We start from the raw sequence: 23,270 nt of genomic DNA, 5'->3' as shown, positions 1-23,270 counted from the left end.
CTAGAAAAAGAATCCCAGGATTTTCCCTCCTGTGTGCTTTCATCTTGCTTCATGGACCATGTTGCTAGCTGAGGTTGTCAGTCCAAGGGGACCAAACTGACGGGACGGGAGCAGGTTACTCTGCCGTTTTCCTCGATCTTTGAGTTGCACGTCAAATCTGGGCTGGTCACTCCACACTTGTTTAGCCTGCCTGAGAGCTTCACGACAATTTTCCCAGCTCTGTGATCATGGGATCACAGGTGATCAGATTCTCCAGTGGAACCGTGCTTCATCATCACAGTTGGAAAGTGGACAGTGAGTTTGGAGGACAGCCTAGTAAGAACCTGGCTTTGGCGTCTATTTTCGGCATTGTTGATGATCTCGAGAGCATCGGCCGGGGCATTCGTGCCCACTGTTATGGTGGTGCAGAAAGATGGCGGAAAGAGCATTTCTAAGTTTTTTTTTGAAGTATAATTGACTTACAGTATTATATTAATTTTAGGTGTACAACATAGTGCTTTGGTATTTCTGTACATTACAAAATGATCACCATGATAGACCTAGTTACCATTTGTCACCATACAAGGATATTAAAATATTCTTGGCCATATTCCTTATGCTGTACGTTACATCCCTGTAATTTATTTACTTTATACCTGGAAATTTGTACCTCTTAATCTCCCCCACCCATTTCACTCATCCCCCCAGCACCCCCCTCCGCTCTGGCAACCACCAGTTTGTTCTCGGTATCTATGAATCTGTTTCTGTTTTGAGAAACGTTTCTAATTTAATGTGAATGTGGTTTCTTTAATTGTGTAAGAGTTCACAGTGTAGAAGATAGTATAACAAGCACCCCAGTGCCCACTGCCCGACAGATCTTAACATTTTGCTGTATTTCATTTCTTTAAGAAAAAAACATTGCAGATATACTTGAGACACTTTGTGTATCTTTCCAAGATCCCAGGCCCTTCCCTCATTCCCCAGAGATAACCAAGGTCTCTCTGCACTTTGGCTGCTTAGGTTTGTAGGTAACAATATGGAGTGTATTGTTTTACATGATTTAAACTTCAGGTTGGTGCTGTTGCTCTGTGTGTGTGTATGGTTTTGTTATCCTTGTTGATGTATAAGTCCCCTTCCTCTTCTTTTCCCTCCCTCATCTTCCTTCCTTTCCACTCTTGCTAACACGTGGAGTTATCAGACTCTCAGACTTTTGTTCCTGAAGGGCATGAAATGTTATCTTACCATTTATATTAGTCTGCTTGGGCTGCCATGACAAAATACCGCAGACTGGGTGGCTTAAATGACAGAAATTTATTTTCCCACAACTCTGGAGGCCAGGAGTCCAAGACCAAGGTGCCAGCCTGGTTGAGTTCTGGTGAGGGCTCTCTTCCTGTGTGCTCACATGGCCTTTCCTGTGTGTCGGCTGAGAGAGGGGGAGATCTGGTAACTTACTCTTACAGGGACACCTATGGGATTAGGGTCCTAACCCTCTGGCCTCATTTAACCTTAATTACTACCCTAAAGGCCCCATCTCCGAATACAATCACATTGGAGATCAGCGTTTCAACATGTGAATGGGAGGGGGCGGATACAGGTCAGTCCATGTAACACTGTTTCAATTTGTGTTTTCCTAATTACCAGGGAGATTGAACATCTTTTCACATTGACTGGTGATTCAGCTTTCCTCTTTGTGAATTGTTTCTCAGCATCTTCTGCCCAGTGAGGGGAGAGTATCTCATTGACTTGTAGCGGCTCTTTATATAATCTGGCTACTAAATATGCTTGCACAAGTCTCCCATTTTCTGACTTGCCGTATTAGTTTTCCTGTTGCTGCTGTAACAAATTACCACAAAACTTTATTATCTAACAGGTCAGAAGTCTGAAAAGGGTCTCACTAGGTTAAAGTCAAGGTGTCAGCAGGGTTGCGTTCCTTTCTGGAAATTCTGGGGGAGAATCCATCCATTTTCTTGTCTCTTCCAGCTTCTAGAGGCTGCTTGCGTTCCTTGACAGTATATCAGGTGTTAGCAAAGATGCCGAGTAGCTGCAACTAGAACTCACACACATTGCTTGTTGGAGTGTAAAATGGTCGGACCAGTACAGGAAAATAGCACTTTCTAATAAAGTTACACACACACCTATGCTATGACCCAGTGATTCCCCTTCAGGATATACCCAGGTGAAATTCATACAGACGTCTACAAAAAGTCTGGTTTATACCAGCTTTATTCCTAATAGCCTCAAACTGGAAACAGCCCAAGTGTTCTCAGTAAGAGAATGGATCAACACATAATGAAACAGTATAATACTACACTGCAATAGAAAAGAGTTAGCTACTGACACGTGCAACAGCCTGGGCAAATCTGAAGAGCCTTATGTTGAGGGAAAAATCAGAAGAAACTGTTCAGTACAATCCTCAGTGATTTCACGAGCGTGAAGTGAAATTAACCCGCAGCCATCTGAATGGGAGTCATGATTGCTTCCAGGAAGGGGGGTGTGACACAAAAGCGGCAGGAGGGAGCTTTGGGGAACAACGAGGACGTTCTGTTTATTGATCCAGGCGGTGACTGCGCGCACACACATTTGTGAAAGTTCATCAAGAAATAGCCTTAAGATTAGTACGTATTTGTGCAGATTATATCTGGTAAAAGTTTTGTTTTTAAAGGAAAAAAAATTCATTAGATAGTGGCTCTCTGTACCTTAAAGGATCGGTAAAACTTGCTTGTGAAAATGCCTGGGTTTGGTGCCTTTTCCTCTCTTTGGAAGAAGGGTTGGGAATGGTTCTTTTTATTATCTGTTTAGTTTCTTTAATAGTTACTGTGATATTCAAGATTCCTGTTTCTTCTTGAGCTATGTTTGGTAATGTGTGGTCTCTGAGAAAAATATTTTCCTCTAAGTGTTCAAATTTATTTGGCATAAACGTTATCTGTAACGTTTTCTTACTATTTTGCAATTAAAATTGTGATCTTTTTCACTTGGAGTATTATTTGTGTGTGCCTGTCATTTTTATTAGACTTGCAAAAGATGTTTCTATTTTATTAGTCTTTTCAATGAACCAGCGTTTGGTTTCATATGCTATTGTATGCTTGCCTTCTGTTTTATTAATTTCTGCTTACATTATTATTCTCTTTATTTTGATTGGCTTCTGCCTTCTTGAGCTGAATGCTTAATCCATTTCTCTTTTTCTTTTTTTCCATTCCTTCATCCAGAATTTATTGGCCATTTATTTTGTGCTAGGAACTGTGGGAGGTACTGGAGTGAACCATGAACTCGGCAGAAAATTTGCCTTTGATGAGGTGACAGGCAAGTGGAGGAAACAAGCGTCGTATGACTAAATGCAATGTGATTAACTAAATTTCAATGATCGCTGAAAGAAAAAAAAAAAAAACTGAGACCAGAAACTAATAAGCGTCTGCGTCAGGTCACCCGTGCCTAGACTATTTGTCAGTCTCTTACTTAGTAGAACTTTGTGATTAGTGTACTGTTCTTCCTGATAACTGTTAGGTGAGCTGAGACTTAATACAGTTTACTTTCTGGTTAAATTAAACACAGTTCTATAGAGTAGGCAGCAATCATAGACATACATATATTTCCAGCTCCTGTTCGGATCTAGTTGCTATTTCTCTTCTGCCTGGACTGGCCCCTCACTGGAGACGGTCATCATTCTTGTTCCATGTTGGCTCTTTTCCAGGGTTCCAGGCCTTGTCCTCCGCCTCTGCTTGTGTCATCATCACCTGCATCGTCAGGGCTTTTTCCCCTTTCCAGTACCCTCTGCACGATTTCCACTGCCCAACACTGGTCACTAGGGAATGGTCCTCTTTCCAGGCGAGGGACCCTGCAGCCCTCGGACTTCCCTGAATCTCAGCACCCTGGGTCTTCTGTGCTCTGTCTGCACTTGAGGAGCTGGGGAGGGGCTTTTCAATGCTCTCCTTTGCCAGAAGAACAACACAGATTGAGTTCTAACGTGTTAAAGTGCTAAAGTTTCCAGACCTGCAGCCGTCCAGGAATTTTACTGTTTAACCGCTTCAGACCAACAGCCATGTCAGCTATGTTAACATTCACCTTAACCTTATGGTTGAAGTAACCCTTAAGATTTCTCACCGGTACAGTAATGTGGTTTCACAGCTTGTGGAAATTCTGTTTCCCTTCCATTTCTCACTGTATATACTATATTGTGAACATTCACTTTTAGCCCAATTGACATTTTTAAGTGTTTTTACTTTTGTGCATAAAACACCAAATCAGGGACTTCCCTGGTGGTCCAGTGGTTAAGACTCTGTGCTCCCAATACAGGGGGCCCAGGTTCGATCCCTGGTTGGGGAACTAGATCCTACATGCATGCCACAGCTAAGAGTTGCATGCCGCGACTAAGAAGTCTGACTGCTGCAACTAAAGAGTCTGCATGCCGCAACTAAAGATCACGCATGCTGCCACTAAGACCCTGTGCGGCCTAAATAAATTAAATAAATAAATATTTTAAAAAACAAACAAAAAACCCCCATCAAATCATATTCTGTTATCCAGAGAATAGGGATCCATGTTTCAAATGAAACACATCTGAATGTATTCAACTAACTCATTCAAAACAAAACAAAAAATTCTCATTGTCATACTAGTTAGTCAGAATCTGAATCAGCACTTCTCCATTCAGATTGGCCACACATCCAGAGCTCAACGGCCACATGTCGTGCTTATGCTGGACAGCACAGTTCTAGAAAACCGATTTGTTCATGTTGACGAGCTTATCAGATGAGGAGAAACACAGGTCATTAAATGAATTGTTTCCTTCACAAACTAGAAAATATTTTTCTAGAGGCAATAAAAATGCCGAAGAAGTAAAGTCTTTCCTCCAAACAAATAAGTATTAATTTCTAAGCTAAATTATTTTATGTCAATATAAACTACAATTAGCAATCTAATAAATTCTAGTACCTTAGAGTTTTAGAAAAATTCTCTAACACCCACTGTTTGTCTGAGTTTGGGAACTATAAAGATTATCCCTGTTCTTTGGCGCTCACAGTCTGGTGAAGGAGTAGACCTGACAATGAATAATTGACATGTAGGACGACGTGAGAAGGACAATGGCCAGGGCTGCTTAAACAAGTGAAGGGAACATGGAAGAAGACTTCACATGAGAGGAGACACTGGAGCTGCGTCTTAGAGGATAAACAGGAGTTTTCCGGATGAACAGAAGAGGAAAGAGCACTGTGGCCAGAAGAAAAGTGTGCTTACAGAGCACAAAGGGTGGAGGATGCTGGCAGCGCTCAGGGGACTGTGGACGTTTGCATAAGTGGTGCAGAAGGAGAATACATGGAGAGGAGAGGCGAGACAGAGACAAGTAGGGGTGCTTCATGATCAGATTCATGCTTGATAAGGTCACTTTGACTGTAGTTTGAGAAATGAAATGAAGAGGACCAGACTGAAGGCAAGGAAGCCAGGGCCGAGGCTCTTGCCCGGTTCAGCTTAGAGTTGCTGAGAGTATGGACAAAAGGAACGACGGGATGAGGAGGGGAGAGAACAGATGCAAGAAGATTTTGGAGGCAGAATCAACAGGACCTGGTGACAGATGGGATGTGGTGTGAGTGAGAAAGCAGGACCCAGGAAACCTCCTGGGTCTCTGGTTATAACAGATCTCCCCCCCACAAAATTCCTGTTCCCTGGCTGTGATGCCATCTTCTAACCTTCAGCCCAAATTTCATTTCCAAAGCAGATCCACCCATAAACAGAAATAATTTCTAACTTACAGGATATCAGATCCTAAACTCATAAGTGACTGACACACAGAACAGCAGAGATGGGAACAAATCAGTCAAATTAAAATATTTAAATCATAAAAGGTTTCAGGCCATTAACCATCAAAAGCTATTTGGGTTGATCAAAAAGTTCATTCGTGTTTTTCCATAAGATGGCTCTTGTAGTGCTTAGTTGTCTTTAACTTCATTCAAAACAATTTTGTGGGCTTCCCTGGTGGCGCAGTGGTTGGGAGTCCGCCTGCCGATGTAGGGGACACGGGTTCGTGCCCCGGTCCGGGAAGATCCCACGTGCCGCGGAGCGGCTGGGCCCGTGAGCCATGGTCGCTGAGCCTGCGCGTTGGAGCCTGTGCTCCGCAACGGGAGAGGCCACAACAGTGAGAGGCCTGCGTACCGCAAAAAAAAAAAAAAAAAAGTGGTCTGTGAAGTTTCGTGCTGGAGATTTCTCACTGGACGATGCTCCATGGTTGGGTAGACCAGTTGAAGTTGTTAGCGATCAAATCGAGACATTAACTGAGAACAATCAACATTATACCATGTGGGTGACAGCCGACATACTCAAAATATCCAAATCAAGCGTTGAAAATCATTTGCACCAGCTTGGTTATGTTCATCGCTTTGATGTTTGGGTTCCATGTAAGTTAAATGAAAAAAAACCTTCTTGACCGTATTTCTGCATGCGATTCTTTACTGAAACGTAATGAAAACGTTTCATTTTTAAAACATTGTGATGGGTGATGAAAAGTGGTCACCGTACAGTAATGTGGAACAGAAGAGATTGTGGGGTGATGGAAATGAACCACCACCAACCACACCAAAGGCCGGTCTTCATCCAAAGAGGTTGATGTTGTGTATATGGTGGAATTGGAAGGGAGTCTTCTATTATGAGGTCCTTCTGGAAAACCAAACTATTAATTCCAACAAGTACTGCTCCCAGTTAGACCAGCTGAAAGCAGCACTCGATGAAAAGCATCCAGAATTAGTCAACAGAGAACGCATAGTCTTCCATCAGGACAACGCACGACCACATGTTTCTTTCATCACCAGGCAAAAACTGTTACAGCTTGGCTGGGAAGTTCTGATTCATCCGCCTTATTCACCAGACATTGTACCTTCAGATTTCTGTTTGTTTTGGTCTTTTCAAAGTTCTCATAATGGAAAAAATTTCAATTCCCTGGAAGACTGTAAAAGGCACCTGGAACAGTTCTTTGCTCAAAAAGATAAAAAGTTTTGGAAAGATGGACTTACGAAGTTGCCTGAAAAATGGCAGAAGGTAGTGGAACAAAATAATGAATACGTTGTTCAATAAAGTTCTTGGTGAAAATGAAAAATGTGTCTTATTTTTACATAAAAACTGAAGGAACTTCTTGGCACACCCAATATAAAGTGTCAGACACAAAATTTCAGGTTAAGTAAGTGAAGCCATGATGAAAGGTGTAATATTCTTGGGGAACTTCGTACGCAGAGCAAACACCAACAAGTCACTTAATGATTGCTGAGTCTCCATATGCCTGCCAGACTGACCCAGGCCCATGACAGGACTTAATGAAAGCATCCACTCCCCATGAGTTTACTTTGCCCTCGCACTCTGAGTTGGAGCCTAGTGCCTCATAAATATTTAACTTAAACTGCAAAGCAGAAAGATCAACCTGGGACATTAATACCAGGAAGTTAATCTGAAAATCATATGGTGATAGCCTCCGTTTTAATTAATGTTCTATTACTCATACCGCAATTGATTTTTTAAAATGGTTTCATGTTAGGTATCTTATAATTACCCTAAAACCAATACAGCCTGTATTCACATTAGTGTGCAATTTCCACTAATTCTTTTTATTTTAATTTATTTATTTCTTTTTGGCTGCGTTGGGTCTTCGTTACTGCGCGTGGGCTTTCTCTAGTTGCTGTGAGCGGGGGCTACTCTTCGTTGTGGTGCATGGGCTTCTCATTGCAGTGGCTTCTCTTGTTGTAGAGCACGGGTTCTAGGTGCACGGGCTTCAGTAGTTGCAGCACACAGGCTCAGTAGTTGTGGCGCACAGGCTTAGTTGTTCCACGGCATGCGGGATCTTCCCGGACCAGGGCTCGAACCCGTGTCTCCTGCATTGGCAGGCAGATTCTTAACCACTGTGCCACCAGGGAAGTCCCTCTACTAATTTCTGACAAGGGAAAATAGACATATTTGGCTTTTCTCTGGCATAAAACATTGATTATTTGGCTGTAGTCATCAGGACTTAAGATGCTGAGGAGTCTTGGGCTTCCCTGGTGGCAAGGGGGAAACAGAGACTCCACTCTCGGAGGGCACACACAAAGTAGTGTGCGCATTGGGACCCAGGGGAAGGAGCATGACCCCATAGGAGACTGAACCAGACCTACCTGCTAGTGTTGGAGGGTCTCCTGCAGAGGCGGGAGATGGCTGTGTCTCACCGTGAGGACAAGGACACTGGCAGCAGAAGTTCTAGGAAGTACTCCTTGGCGTGAGCCCTCCCAGAGTCCACCATTTTAGCCCCACCAAAGAGCCCCAGTAGGCTCCAGTGTTGCATCACCTCAGGCCAAACAACCAACGGGGAGGGAACCCAGCCCCACCCATCAGCAGACAAGCGGATTAAACTTTTACTGAGCTCTGCCCACCACAGCAATACCCAGCTCTACCCACCACCAGTCCCTCCCATCAGGAAATTTGCACAAGCCTCTTAGATAGCCTCATCCACCAGAGGGCACACAGCAGAAGCAAGAAGAACTACAATCCTGCAGCCTGTGGAACAAAAACCACATTCACAGAAAGACAAGATGAAAAGACAGAGCGCTATGTACCAGATGAAGGAACAAGATAAAACCCCAGGAAAACAACTAAATGAAGTGGAGATAGGCAACCTTCCAGAAAAAGAATTCAGAATAATGACAGTGAAGATGATCCAGGACCTCGGAAAAACAATGGAGGCAAAGATAGAGAAGATGCAAGAAATGTTTAACAAAGACCTAGAAGAATTAAAGAACAAACAAACAGAGATGAACAACACAATAACTGAAATGAAAAATACACTAGAAGGAATCAATAGCAGAATGACTAAGGCAGAAGAATGGAAAAGTGACTGGGAAGACTGAATGGTGGAATTCACTGCTGCAGAACAGAATAAAGAAAAAAGAATGAAATGAAGACAGCCTAAGAGACCTCTGGGACAACATTAAACGCAACAACATTCGCATTATAGGGGTTCCAGAAGGAGAAGAGAGAGAGAGAAAGACCCGAGAATATATTTGAAGAGACTGTAGTCGAAAACTTCCCTGACATGGGAAAGGAAATAGCCACCCAAGTCCAGGAAGTGCAGCAAGTCTCATACAGGATAAACCCAAGGAGAAACACGGAAACACATAGTAATCAAATTGGCAAAAATTAAAGACAAAGAAAAAGTATTGAAAGCATCAAGGGAAAAACGACAAATAACATACAAGGGAACTCCCATAAGGTTAACAGCTGATTTCTCAGCAGAAACTCTACAGCCAGAAGGGAGGGGCATGATATACTTAAAGTGATGAAAGGGAAGAACCTGCAACCAAGATTACTCTACCCAGCAAGGATCTCATTCAGATTTGATGGAGAAATCAAAAGCTTTACAGACAAGCAAAAGCTAAGAGAATTCAGCACCACCAAACCAGCTCTACAACAAATGCTAAAGGAACTTCTCTAAGTGGGAAACAAACGAGAAGAAAAGGACCTACAAAAACAAACCCAAAACAATTAAGAAAATGGTCATAGGAACATACATATCAATAATTACCTTAAACGTGAATGGATTAAATGCTCCAACCAAAAGACACAGGCTTGCTGAATGGATATAAAAACAAGACCCATATATATGCTGTACACAAGAGACCCACTTCAGACCTAGGGACACATTCAGACTGAAAGTGAGGGGGTGGAAAAAGATATTCCAGGCAAATGGAAATCAAAAGAAAGCTTGAGTAGCAATACTCATATCAGATAAAATAGACTTTAAAGTAAAGACTGTTATAAGAGACAAGGAAGGACACTACATAACGATCAAGGGATCAATCCAAGAAGAAGATATATCAATTATAAATATATATTCACCCAACATAGGAGCACCTCAATACATAAGGCATCTGCTAACAGCTATAAAAGAGGAAATCGACAGTAACACAATAATAGTGGGGACTTTAACACCTCACTTACACCCACGGACAGATCATCCAAACAGAAAATTGATAAGGAAACACAAGCTTTAAATGACATAATAGACGAGATAGATTTAATTCATTCCATCCAAAAACAGCAGATTACACTTTCTTCTCAAGTGCGCACAGAACATTCTCCAGGATAGATCACATCTTGGGTCACAGTAAATTTAAGGAAATTGAAATCATATCAAGCGTCTTTTCTGACCACAACGCCATGAGATTAGAAATCAATTACAGAGAAAAAATGTAAAAAGCACAAACACATGAAGGCTAAACAGTACATTACTAAATAACCAAGAGATCACTGAAGAAATCAAAGAGGAAATCAAAAAATACCTAGAGACAAATGACAATGAAAACACGATGATCCAAAACCTACGGGATGCAGCAAAAGCAGTTCTAAGAGGTAAGTTTATAGCAATACAAGCCTACCTCAAGAAACAAGAAAAATCTCAAATAAACAACCTGACCTTACACCTAAAGCAATTAGAGAAAGAAGAACAAACAAATCATAAAGATCAGAGCAGAAATAAATGAAATAGAAACAAAGAAAACAATAGCAAAGTTCAACAAAACTAAAAGCTGGTTCTTTGAGAAGATAAACAAAATTGATAAACCATTAGCCAGACTCTTCAAGAAAAAGAGGGAGAGGACTCAAATCAATAAAATTAGCAATGAAAAAGGAGAAGTTACAACAGACACCGCAGAAATACAAAGCATCCTAAGAGACTACTGCAAACAACTCTATGCCAATAAAATGGACAACCTGGAAGAAATGGACAAATTCTTAGAAAGGTGTAACCTTCCAAGACTGAACCAGGAAGAAATAGAAAATATGAACAGACCAATCACAAGTAATGAAATTGAAACTGTGATTAAAAATCTTCCAACAAACAAAAGTCCAGGACCAGATGGCTTCACAGGTGAATTCTATCAAACATTTAGAGAAGAGCTAACACCTGTCCTGAAACTCTTCCAAAATATAGCAGAGGGAGGAACACTCCCAAACCCATTCTATGAAGCCACCATCACCCTGATACCAAAACCAGACAACGATACTCCAAAAAAAGAAAATTACAGACCAATATCACTGATGAATATAGATGCAAAAATCCTCAACAAAATACTAGCAAACAGAATCCAACAACACACTAAAAGGATCATACACCATGATTAAGCGGGATTTATTCCAGGGATGAAAGGATTCTTCAATATATGCAAATCAATCAATATGATACACCATATTAACAAATTGAAGAATAAAAACCATATGATCATCTCAATAGAGGCAGGAAATGCTTTTGACAAAATTCAACACCCATTTATGATAAAAACTCTCTAGAAAATGGGCATAGAGGGAACTTACCTCAACATAATAAAGGCCATATATGAGAAACCCACAGCAAACATCACTCTCAATGGTGAAACACTGAAAGCATTTCCTCTAAGATCAGGAACAAGACAAGGATGTCCACTCTCACCACTATTATTCAACATAGTTTTGGAAGTCCTAGCCACGGCAATCAGAGGAGAAAAAGAAATAAATACAAATGCGAAAATGAGTAAAACTGTCACTGTTTGCAGATGACATGATGCTATACATAGAGAATCCTAAGGATGCCACCAGAAAACTAGTAGAGCTAATCAATGAATTTGGTAAAGTTGCAGGATACAAAATTAATGCACAGAAATCTCTTGCGTTCCTATATAGTAATGATGAAAAATCTGAAAGAGAAATTAAGGAAACACTCCCATTTACCATTGCAACAAAAAGAATAAAATACCTAGGAATAAACCTACCTAGAGAGACAAAAGACCTGTATGCAGAAAACTATAAGACACTGAAATTAAAGATGATACCAACAGATGGAGAGATAGACCATGTTCTTGGATTGGAAGAATCAATATTGTGAAAATGACTATACTACACAAAGCAATCTACAGATTCAATGCAATCCCTATAAAATTACCAATGGCATTTTTTACAGAACTAGAACAAAAAATCTTAAAATTTGTATGGAGACACAAAAGACCCCTAATAGCCAAAGCAATCTTGAGGGAAAAAAACGGAGCTGGAGGAATCAGACTCCCTGACTTCAGACTATGCTACAAAGCTACAGTAATCAAGATAATATGGTATTGGCACAAAAACAGAAATATAGATCAATGGAACAGGATAGAAAGCCCAGATATAAACCCACGCACCTATGGTCAACTAATCTATCACAAAGGAGGCAAGGATATACAGTGGAGAAAAGACAGCCTCTTCAATAAGTGGTGCTGGGAAAACTGGACAGCTACATGTAAAAGAATGAAATTAGAACACTCCCTAACACCATACACAAAAATAAACTCAAAATGGATTAGAGACCTAAATGTAAGACCGGACACTATAAAAACACTTAGAGGAAAACATAGGAAGAACACTCTTTGACATAAATCACAGCAAGATCTTTTTTGATCCACCTCCTAGAGTAATGGAAATAAAAACAAAAATAAACAAATGGGACCTAATGAAACTTCAAAGCTTTTGCACAGCAAAGGAAACCATAAACAAGATGAAAAGACAACCCTCAGAATGGGAGAAAATATTTGCAAACAAATCAACGGACTAAGGATTAATCTCCAAAATATATAAACAGCTCATGCAGCTCAATATTAAAAAACAAACAACCCAATCCAAAAATGGGCAGAAGACCTAAATAGACATTTCTCCAAAGAAGACATACAGATGGCCAAGAAGCCCATGAAAAGCTGCTCAACATCACTAATTATTAGAAAAATGCAAATCAAGACTACAATGAGGTATCGCGTCACACCAATTAGAATGGGCATCATCAGAAAATGTGCAAACAACAAATGCTGGGGAGGGTGTGGAGAAAAGGGAACCCTCTTGCACTGTTGGTGGGAATGTAAACTGGTACAGCCACTATGGAGAACAGTATGGAGGTTCCTTAAAAAACTAAAAATAGAGTTACCGTATGACCCAGCAATCCCACTACTGGGCATATACCCAGAGAATTATGGTATATACCATAATTCAAAAAGACACATGCACCCCAATGTTCACTGCAGCGCTATTTACGATAGCCAGGTCATGGAAGCAACCTAAATGCCCATCGACAGACGAACGGATAAAGAAGATGTGGTACATATATACAATGGAATATTACTCAGCCATAAAAAGGAATGAAATTGGGTCATTTGTAGAGACGTGGATGCATCTAGAGACTGTCATACAGAGTGAAGTAAGTCAGAAAGAGAAAAACAAATATTGTATATTAACGCATATCTGTGGAACCTAGAAAAACGGTACAGATGAACCGGTTTGCAGGGCAGAAATTGAGACACAGATGTAGAGAACAAATGTATGGACACCAAGGGGGGAAAGCAGTGGGGGATGAGGGTGGTGGTGTGATGAATTGGGCGATTGGGATTGACATGTATACACTGATGTGTATAAAATGGATGACTAATAAGGACCTGCTGTATAAAAAAATAAAGTAAAATTAAAAATTTTAAAAAATAAAATGAACATGCGTTTTATTTTTCTCATATGTGAGTGAACCAAGCAGATGTTATGATCCGTTCAGAGGAAGAAGTCAGAAGGCTAAAATTTGGGACTTCCCTGGAGGTCCAGTGGTTAAGACCCTGCGCTTCCACTGCAAGGGGTACAGGTTTGATCCCTGGTCGAGGAACTAAGATCCCGCATGCTGCACGGTGGCTGGAAAAAAAAAAATCAATAAAAACCAAGTTTATATTTTAAAAAAAGGCTAAAGTTTCTATGGAGTAAAGGAATTGAATTGCAAATGGAGGCAAAATGATTTTTCTATAGAAGACCATGGAAACTACCAGATAAGATGGCTCGAATGTCTGCCCGTCATCACCTGTGATTTACAGAAAGCTGCACGACAGCTCAGAGACAAGGAAGCCTAGAATTGGATAACCTAGCCGGAGGTGCCAGGTGAATACAACGTATAGCTTTTTACTGAAACACAACTTTATGTTTTCTCCGAAGACTTTACGTACATCAACATTAAATCGAGTACATCAAAATTTCACTAACTTGAGTTCACGTGAATTATCAAGCCAGTATGACTCAGTGAAAGTCTGAATTAGGGGCCTTTCCTAAGAAAATGACAGATAAGATGCTTATCTTCTGTGCCAGCTCCGTTTCTGTCACAGCCCTGCTGCTACTAGTCAGCGGATATCCTGTGATCAGGGTTTCTCAGGCGCAAAGGGAGGACCCGGCCTGGCAGGTATAGGCTGCCTCCTCGTCAGTATGTGGAGCTGGAAATGACCTACTGTCACCCTGTGCTCTGGCCCAGAAGTCAGAGGCCAAGCAGAGCCTTGAGTCCTGGCCACCGCTCCGCAGCACGTGCACCTCTGGCCTGTGACCCTCCCTGGGAGGAGCCTGTCCACGTCACTGGCTTTTATGCATCAGGAGCACCGGGGCTGTGACTTTGCTGGTCTCTTCCTTCCTCTTTGCAGGCGTTTTAGAGAAACACTAAGGAAGAGGATTACTGTTGGGCGGTATGAGGGGAAGGGGCTGTTTCGGAGCCAGAAGATGGTGAAGGCGCTGAAACAAGGGAAGCCCCGTATGGACAAGCAAATAAAGGTAGAGAAGCAAAAGGAGCAGAGGGTCTGTCAGCTCCACTTCCCCTGGGACAGAAGTGCCAGGGCACGAACGGTGTAGTGGGTGCAAGTAAGAAGCCCACCCTTTCTTCTGAGATTGTACAGCGATTCTTTTGCATCAGAATCGCCTTTCTCAGGAAGTACTGTGATAACGAATGGGCCAGAGGCGAGGTGTTCTTTGCCCCTCACTTGGCCAGGTAAGGTACTTAGAGGGAAATCTGATGTATCTTCTCTCATCCCCCCTTTGGAAAGACACCCCTGGGATTGTCTCACGGGATGAGGAAGGACTGAGAGGCATTTTTTCCTGCGTCTTTGCAGTGACTGTGCTAAGGTAAACACTGACACTGGATGCAGGAAGGGAAGAGAGATAACCCTGGAGCGTCGTACGGGAGGAAGCTGGGGCCTGGTCTGCCGGTTCAGCAGTTCTGGTTACGTTCTGCCGTGTGCTTGGAGAGTTTTCTACGGCGTTAGTCGTCCCAGCCAAGGGCTCCCTCGCCAAGGCTGCTGCACCTGCACGTCACCTTCACTTCTGGCGGCGCATCAAGTGGAGAGCTGGGTGGTGCCTTCACAGCACTTAAACCGCAAATGACTTCATGTTGTGTGACTAGATCTCTCTTTTTTTTTTCAAAAAATTTTTTATTGTGGTAAAATACACACAAAATTTATCATCTTAACCATTTTAAGTGAACAGTTCAGTGGTACTAAGTGCATTCACATTGCTGTGCAACCGTCACCACCATCCGTCCACAGAACCCTTTTCACCTTATAAAGCTGAAACTGTCCCCATTATTAGCAACAACTCCCCATTCTCCCCTCCTTCCAGCCCCTGGAAGCCACCATTCTGGTTTCCATCTCTTGTGATGCTGACTATTCTAAATACCTCATATGAGTGGAATTGTACAATATTTGTCTTTTTTTGACTGGCTTATTTCACTTAGCATAATGCCCTCAAGGTTCATCCATATTGTAACATGTGTCAGAATCTCCTTCCTTTTAAGGCTGAATAATACTCCATTAATGGTGTATACCACATTTTGCTTATCTACTCGTCTGTTGATGGACACTTGTTTTAGCTCTTATGAATATCACTGCTGCTATGAACATAGGTGTGCAAATATCGCTTCGAGATCCTGCTTTCAGTTCTTTGGGGTATATACCCAGAAGTGGAATTGCTGGATCTTATGGTAGTTCTATTTTTAATTTTTTTGAGGAACCTCCGTACTGTTTTCCACTCCCACCAACACTTTCCATTTTACATTCCCACCAACAGCGCATAAGGGTTCACATTTCTCCACACACTCATCAACCCTTGCTATTTTCTGTTTTTTTTGATTTAGCCTCTCCACGGGTATGAGGTGGTACAGCGTTTGACATGCGTTTCTGTAATGATCATTGATATTAAGCATCTCCTCATGTGCCTGTTGGCCATTTACATATCTTCTTTGAATAAATGTCTGTTCAACTCCTTTGCGCATTTTTGAATTGGTTGCCTTTTGTTGTTGTTGTAGAATTTTAGTTCTCTATGTATTCTGGATAATAATCCCGTACCAGATGTATGGTTTGTAACTGTTTTCTCACATTGGGTGGATGTTCATACAGTAACTTGCTGTACAGTAATGAAGACAAACGCATTTACTCATTCAACAAATGTTTACTGAGTGGTTATTTTATGCCAGATACTCATCTAGATATCGGGGGTACAGTTACGAATAACACAGGTAAAACCCCTCTCTTCAAGGAGTTTATAATCTAGTGGGGAGACAGGTCCTCCACAAGGTACGTAAAATAGATTGTGTAGTAGATAGTGTTAAGGGCTAAGAAGAAATAGTGAAGCAGAGAAGGGGGATGCTAAGGGTTGGACATGAGGTGGGGCATGACAGTTTAGGTGGGGTGACCAGGAATAAAGGCCTGAGGCTGGGGGTCGAGGAGGAACAGACTGGGACAGAGTAAGCCAGTTGTGTCAAAATGGACCGAGTTGCTTGAAAAAATATTAAATTGTAGAGTGATATATGCAGTAACACACCATTCCTGTTAATCTAACAACCTCTAGAATAGGGCTTCTTAATCTAAATAAAATTAATTACCTACAGTTGTAAAGGAAGCCAATTATATTAAAATAATTATAAAATTTTTAATGGATTCGTGTTACAATATGTGCTTTGTTATTGGAGCATTAAGTGACAAGGCAATACAGGTAAAACATAGGCAAGTTAAGGTGTCATCTTTTAAAGATCTGTCAGCGTGAAGGCTCTTGTTGATCAGCTCAAATGGGGATTGTAAACTGAGGGATGGCCTTTGACTTACCTCCTTACGTGTGTTGATCAATACAGTTGTAGGGAGTTGTAGAGAGTAAAGTACATAGCTAGACCACCCATGTGAGAACTTGGGAACTGGCCACTCGCAGTCTGAACGATTAACTGCCCGGCACAGAGCTGCCTACGAGTCGGTTGGCCGTGTCGCATGAGTGCTTGTAGACAGTCTGGCTGCTGGCCTGGCAGCTATACTGTAATTTCAAAGTCGTTTGAGATACAAGATGTCTTGAGTTACCTCTAATAACGATGATGCGACGTGAAAATCTGAATTCTGATGATAAAGTCACAGGCACTGCTAATATGATTGTACTTTTGTCAATGTTTATAGCCGAAGGAAGTGATGAATTTTGCTTGGAAGTTTGTGAAAATAAAGATGATTTCTTTTTCCAGTTTGAATTCAGGGACACCCCGATATCTGCTGTGGATCCCAGTTTAAGAATCTTGTTTTAAAACAATACGATATTGTTCATGGCTACACACACACACACACACACACACACGCACACGCAGATATTTACAAATGGATTGGAATAATACACACTAAATTCATGACTGTAGTTGGATGGTGTGTAACGTCACAAAATATGTTATAAAAATAATCATGGCATTCAAGGTATAAAACCACGTCACAAGCCCCTCAATATCCAGGACCCACTGGGACCGGCTCTTCCTCACATTGCGTGTTTATCTTGGCAGTCCTGGTTCTTGATGGAAAACAGCTGCTGTGACAAAGGTGGCGTCCCCATCTGTCCAGGGCGGTTACTTGGGTTCAAATCCCAGCGTCCCTGCTTACTGGCTGTGAAGCTTTGGGCCGATTATTCCACACATCTGTGCCCTCGTTTCCACACCTGTAAAATGAGGATTGTAACAAGCGCTCAGCAACAGTCCTCGCCTTGTGGGGCTGACGGGAAGATTTAGTGAGAGTAGACTTGTGAAACTTCTAGAAAAGTATCTGGCTTTTAGTAAATGCTAATAAGGGCTACTCGTTATTATGGCCATCACCATAACCATTTCTGACATCTTGGGAGTTTTGGTTTACTCTTATTCTCATTCCACACATACCTTAATTTCTTTTTTGTTTTTTAATATTTATTTATTTATTTGGCTGCATCGGGTCTTAGTTGCGGCACGCGGGATCTTCCGTTGCAGCGCACGGGCTTCTCTCTAGTTGAGTTGGCGCGTGGGTTTTCTCTCTCTAGTTGAGGCGCACGCGAGCTCAGTAGTTGTGGCGTGTGGGCTTAGTTGCCCCAGTGCATGTGGGATCTTAGTTCCCTGAGCAGGGATCGAACCCGCGTCGCCTGCGTTGGAAGGCAGATTCTTTACCACTGGACCACCAGGGAAGTCCCAACATACCTTAATTTCTAAACGTGTTCATGGCAAATCTTTAGTTTAGATGCTTTTGCACTTCAAAAGAAAAAAACAAAAACAAAACCGCTTTGGTTGCAGCTTACTGCTTCATAATAGACAGTACTGTTTAAGCGGGATTCCTGGAGTCAGGCAGGCCTGAGTGTGTCTTGGTTCTTCTCTCGCCAGCTATGTGACAGTGGCAAGTTATTTACTCTTAGCTTGGGTCCCTTATGTGAGAAAAGGGACTAACTAGTAGCAGTACCTACATCCGAGGGGGCGATTGAACGAGTCCATAGGTGGGAAGGTCCTAGAGAGGTGAGGGTATTGTGGACCTGTCCTAACTCTCCTCCTCCTTTCAGCCCTCGAGAGGCTTGCCTCTCCCTCGGACAATCAGGGTGGGCTTCCTGGAGGGGGTCCTGCTTGAGCCGAGTGGAGATTTTGTAAGCGGCATGGCTTGGGCACGGTGTGCCTGTGGATGGTGTAAGGCAGGGCTGCACTCTGTTCTCATTTCATCCTCAGACTCCGCGACACCTTCAGGGTCTGTAGGTGGTGGAGAAGTGAGCTTGTATATGCATGTTACGAAGGTGACCCTGAGAAGCAGTGGGGAGGGTCTGGAAGGGAGGAAGAGGTCGGTAGGCCAGTTAGAAGGGAGGTCTAGGCAAGTGGTGGCCCTGGTGTGAAAGGACAGTAGAGAGGGCGGTGGGGGGGGGGGGGGCGGGGGCGGGCGGGAGCGCCTCGGAAGGCTGGGCAGGCCTCCGTGCTTCTGCACGGTGTGCCTGGTGGCTGACAGGGCCCTGCACGCGGGACCACAGCGGCGCACCCCTCCTGAGTGACTGAGTGCGGTCCTTAGCGGACAGAGTTAGATGGTGCCCCAGTTTCCTGTTTCCTTTGCCTGGTAGATGGTAGCTGTTGGCAGGAATCTCAGCGTGGAAAGAGGACTGGATTGCAGGGGGTGATGAGTCTAAGTTGAAGCTGACCTTGAGGTGCTCTGGGACGTCCGGAGAGTGGGTGCGAGTCCAGGGCTCACGAGCTCAGTTGAAATGGGGGGAGTAGTGGAGCACAAAGGAAGGCTGAGGAGGAAGGCCCCGTGTCTCCCACCTGTACCCACTAGGCAGCCACTGTCAAATCTCTGTCTGCAGCCAGGCCTTCCCTCCTGAGCCTAAAACAGCCCCCCATCTTCTGGTGTCTTCCTCTCCAAACTGGGAGCGCATCACTTCCCCGAGAAACAGGACCTTCCTCCTGATTTCCCTGTTCCTCCCAGCAGTCCTGGAGGCTTTAGTCACCAGCCCAAACTGTGATGTTTTTAGATAACTAATGAGAACCTACTGTATAGCACAAGGAACTCTACTCAGTGCTCTGAGTAGGGTTCAGGAAGGAAGTCCAAAAAAGAGGGGATACATGTATACAAACAGCTGGTTCACTTTTCTGTGCAGTAGAAACTAACACAACATTGTAAAGCAACTATACTCCAATAAAAATTAATTTAAAAAATAATCACCAAACCAAACCAAAACAGAACAAAAAAACTGTATGTTTTCTCTTGGATAAAATTCAGTAAAACTTCAGTTCCTCAGAATGCTTAAAATCGAAGGTTTTAATTTCTCAGAGTTAAACTTTTTTTAAAGGTCAGTTGTTTAAAAACCTCTTTCTAAAATATCATCTAATTGCTTTTCCCACCATTCTTGTCTCGCTAGGGACAGTCTTCTCCCAGACCTTCCCGAGGCTCACATCCTCGCATCCCAGGTCTCTGCCTAAGCGTGACCCTCCAGAGGGGTCTCTCCTGGTCCTACCGCAGCCCAAGGAGCTCCCTCCGCCTGTGCCTTGCTTGCTTTTGTTTCACACCGTTTATCACTATGTGATCGGCTGATTCTTTTCTTATCACTTGTCATTAAGTGATTTTTAATCTCTCTCCCTCACTAGAATGGTCTTTTTTTACCACTGTATTTCCTGCACTTTGAAGGTGTTTGGTATATAGTGGGTGCTTAATAAATAATTGTTGAATGAATATTTATAAGCAGCCCTTTATGATATGATATTAGGTCCGGTTTACAAACTTGGATATAGGCTTAGCAGAGCTGCTTACGAAGGTCCAGGTCACCTGATTTCTAAAGGACAGAGCCAGTGACTGATTGCCTCGGTGGGATTTTCACATTTTATCAGGGTGCCTTCCAGATCCCTCATCGTAGGTACCCAAGCTACTCAAACAGAATACATTAATGGAAGAAGTTGTCAGAAATGGATGTTTCTGGGACTTTCTTGGTGGCGCAGTGGTTAGGAATCCGCCTGCCAATGCAGGGGACACGGGTTCGTGTCCTGGTCCAGAAGATCCCACGTGCCGCGGAGCAACTGAGCCCGTGTGCCACAGCTATTGAGCCTGAGCTCTAGAGCCCGTGAGCCACAACTACTGAGCTCATGTGCCGTAGCCCACCCGCCTAGAGCCCGTGCTCCACAACAAGAGAAGTCACTGCAATAAGAAGCCTGCGCACCGCAGCAAAGAGTAGCCCCCGCTCGCCACAACTAGAGAAAGCCCGTGCGCAGCAACGAAGACCCAAGGCAGCCAAAAATGAATAAATATTTTTTTTTTAAATGGATGTTTCTGATTGTTACAAAAATGCCTTGCTTTTTTCAAATTTAGGAGGATATGGCAAAAAAAGCGGTCGTAGTAAAAAGTGGAGGGAGATGCTGAAGCTGCCCCCTGTCAGCCAGTGCAGCAAGCTTTGACATTCGATTGGTGAGTAAGGAAGCCGCACCTGCTCGAGTCCGGAGGTCATGACTGGCGTTGTGCTGTTTCGTTTGTTAGATGTTGGTCTTTCCTTAGTCCCTTATTTGCTTCAAATGCTATTTAATAGATTCTCCATATATCGTCACGATTCTTCCCAGGAAAAAACCCTGTAGATTTTCTAATGTGCAGTTATAAAGTATGGCTATTGACTTTTTCATTAAAAACCTTTTTTAAGAACTGGGACTTCCCCGGTGGTCCAGTGGTTAAGACTGTGCGCTTCCAATGCAGGGGCTGCAGGTTCGATTCCTGGTCGGGGAGCTAAGATCCCACATACTGTGGAGCATGGCCAAAAAAAAAAAGTGATATATACCCATTGTTCTAGGTAGAACAGAAGAGAAATGCAGCAATCATCCTCTCTAGAAGTGAACACTGGTAACCATTTCTCGGTCTCCTTCCAGACAGTTCTCTGTGCGTATGGACAGGAATTACGGGTGAGAACTTCAGGAAAGGAATAGTCAGATAAAAAATAAGGTATGGCGGGGTCATGGGATACTCTGCAATGTAAAGAAGGAGAGAGTTAGCTACAGGTCCTGACATGAGCACAAGAAGTCCCAAGTAGAGTCACGTGTAAGGGCAATTATAGTTGTATCTTTTTAGAGACATGATTTCCAGTTCAAAGGGTATGTGCATTCAAAATTTTGATGTTCCCAAATTACCCTTCAAAAAGGTTGTATCGCTTTACCCTTGCCTATGACCTTGCTGACACTGGTCGTTATCAATGTTTTTAACCTTTACTAAACTGTAATTTGCAAAATGGTATCTTGTTTTAATTATGGGTGGGGTTGAGCATTTTCATTGGGTTTTTTCAATTTGCTTTTTTCTAACTCATTTTTAAAAGTTCTTTATATATGAAAGGTGTTATCCTTTTATATTCATTGTGAATACATTTTATATTTATGCTTTTTGCCTCTTGGCTTGCAGTATCTTTCAATATGGCAGTTTTAATTTTTTATATAGACAACTATATCAATGTTTTTCTTCTTAGTCTCTGAGCTTTATGTTGTACTTAGGGAGGACACCTTTACTCCCTAAGATAATTTTTTAAAAAAATCTGTCTTTTCTTTAGTACTATTATAGTTCCTTTTTAAGAAAGTTTAAGTATTTTAACTATCAAAATTAATTTCAGACAGTATAAAGTGGGAGTATTTTTTCCCCAAAGACCTATCCAGCCATTTTAATGTCATTACATTTTTTTCCTCATTATGTTTTAAAAATAGCAGTTTTATTGAGATATAAGTAACATGCCATACAATTCACCTATTTAAAGTGTACAATTCAGTAGTTTTTAATACATTCTCAGAGTTGTGTGACCATTATCACAATCAGTTTTTCAATTTACAGCATTCTCATCACCCCGAAGAAACCCCATACCCATTGGTAGCCACTCCCCGTTCCCTCCCCCACCTCTAGCTCCAGGCAACCACTAATTTACTTCTGTCTCTGTGGACTTGCCTATTCTGGACATTTCATGTAAACGGGAAACATATACTATGGGATCTCTTGTGACTGGCTTCTTTTCACTTAACGTAATCTTTTCAAAGTTCATGCATGCTGTAGCATGAATCAGAACTTAATTCCTTGTTGTTGGCAAGTAATATTCCGTTGTATAGACACGTCACACTTCATTTACCCATTCATCTCTTCGTAGACATCGAGGTGTTTTCACTTTTGGTCTGTTGCGAACAAAGTGACTACAGTGATCCACGTACAAACGTTTTTCAAATTGTGGTAAAATATACATAACCAAAATGGCCGTTCTCAGAATGTAGACTCCCTCCTGCTGCCGTCTCCTCGCCACGAGGGCACTCAGAGTTGGAGTGAGCCGCCTTCTGAGATGCACTTGTCACCGGAAGCTGGCCTCTCCGTCCGACACTCACCGCCTCCCTCTGGCAGCAGCTGCTCGTCCGCTGGCTGGTCCCCTGCCCCGCCCCCCTGTCCCAGCCCCGCTGCCCCCGCCTCCTCCATGGCCCCAGATCCAGACGGCCCTCAGAAGTGAGCAGGTCCCGTAAGGTCTCTGCTGTCCTCACAATGCCCAGCTTGTAAGTATCATTGTGAAGTTCAAATGAAATAATACACGGAAAGGACTTACAATCATAGTGGCACGCAGTAAGAGGTAAAAAAATGTTACGTGTGGTTATTATTTTTATCTGTTCCTTCTAGGAGAGAGAGAAACTCCTTAGTCTGGCACCAGGGCTTTTTGAAAATCTGGTCAGTCTTTTAAAATTTTAATTTAATTAATTTATTTTTAAAAATGTATTTATTTTTGGCTGT

General features: G+C 42.5%; 1 pseudogene; it reads right to left on the bottom strand.

Moving 5' to 3' along the window:
* Positions 1 to 22,964, bottom strand: LOC136123270 (small ribosomal subunit protein uS8-like; annotated as a pseudogene).
* Between the last annotated feature and the right edge of the window lie 306 nt (positions 22,965 to 23,270).

This window comes from Phocoena phocoena, chromosome 5 (genome assembly GCF_963924675.1).
Source record: "Phocoena phocoena chromosome 5, mPhoPho1.1, whole genome shotgun sequence".
Taxonomy (NCBI): Eukaryota; Metazoa; Chordata; class Mammalia; order Artiodactyla; family Phocoenidae; genus Phocoena; species Phocoena phocoena.
The sequence above is the reverse complement of the archived record's forward strand: the minus strand, read 5'-3'. Positions and strand labels throughout refer to the sequence as shown.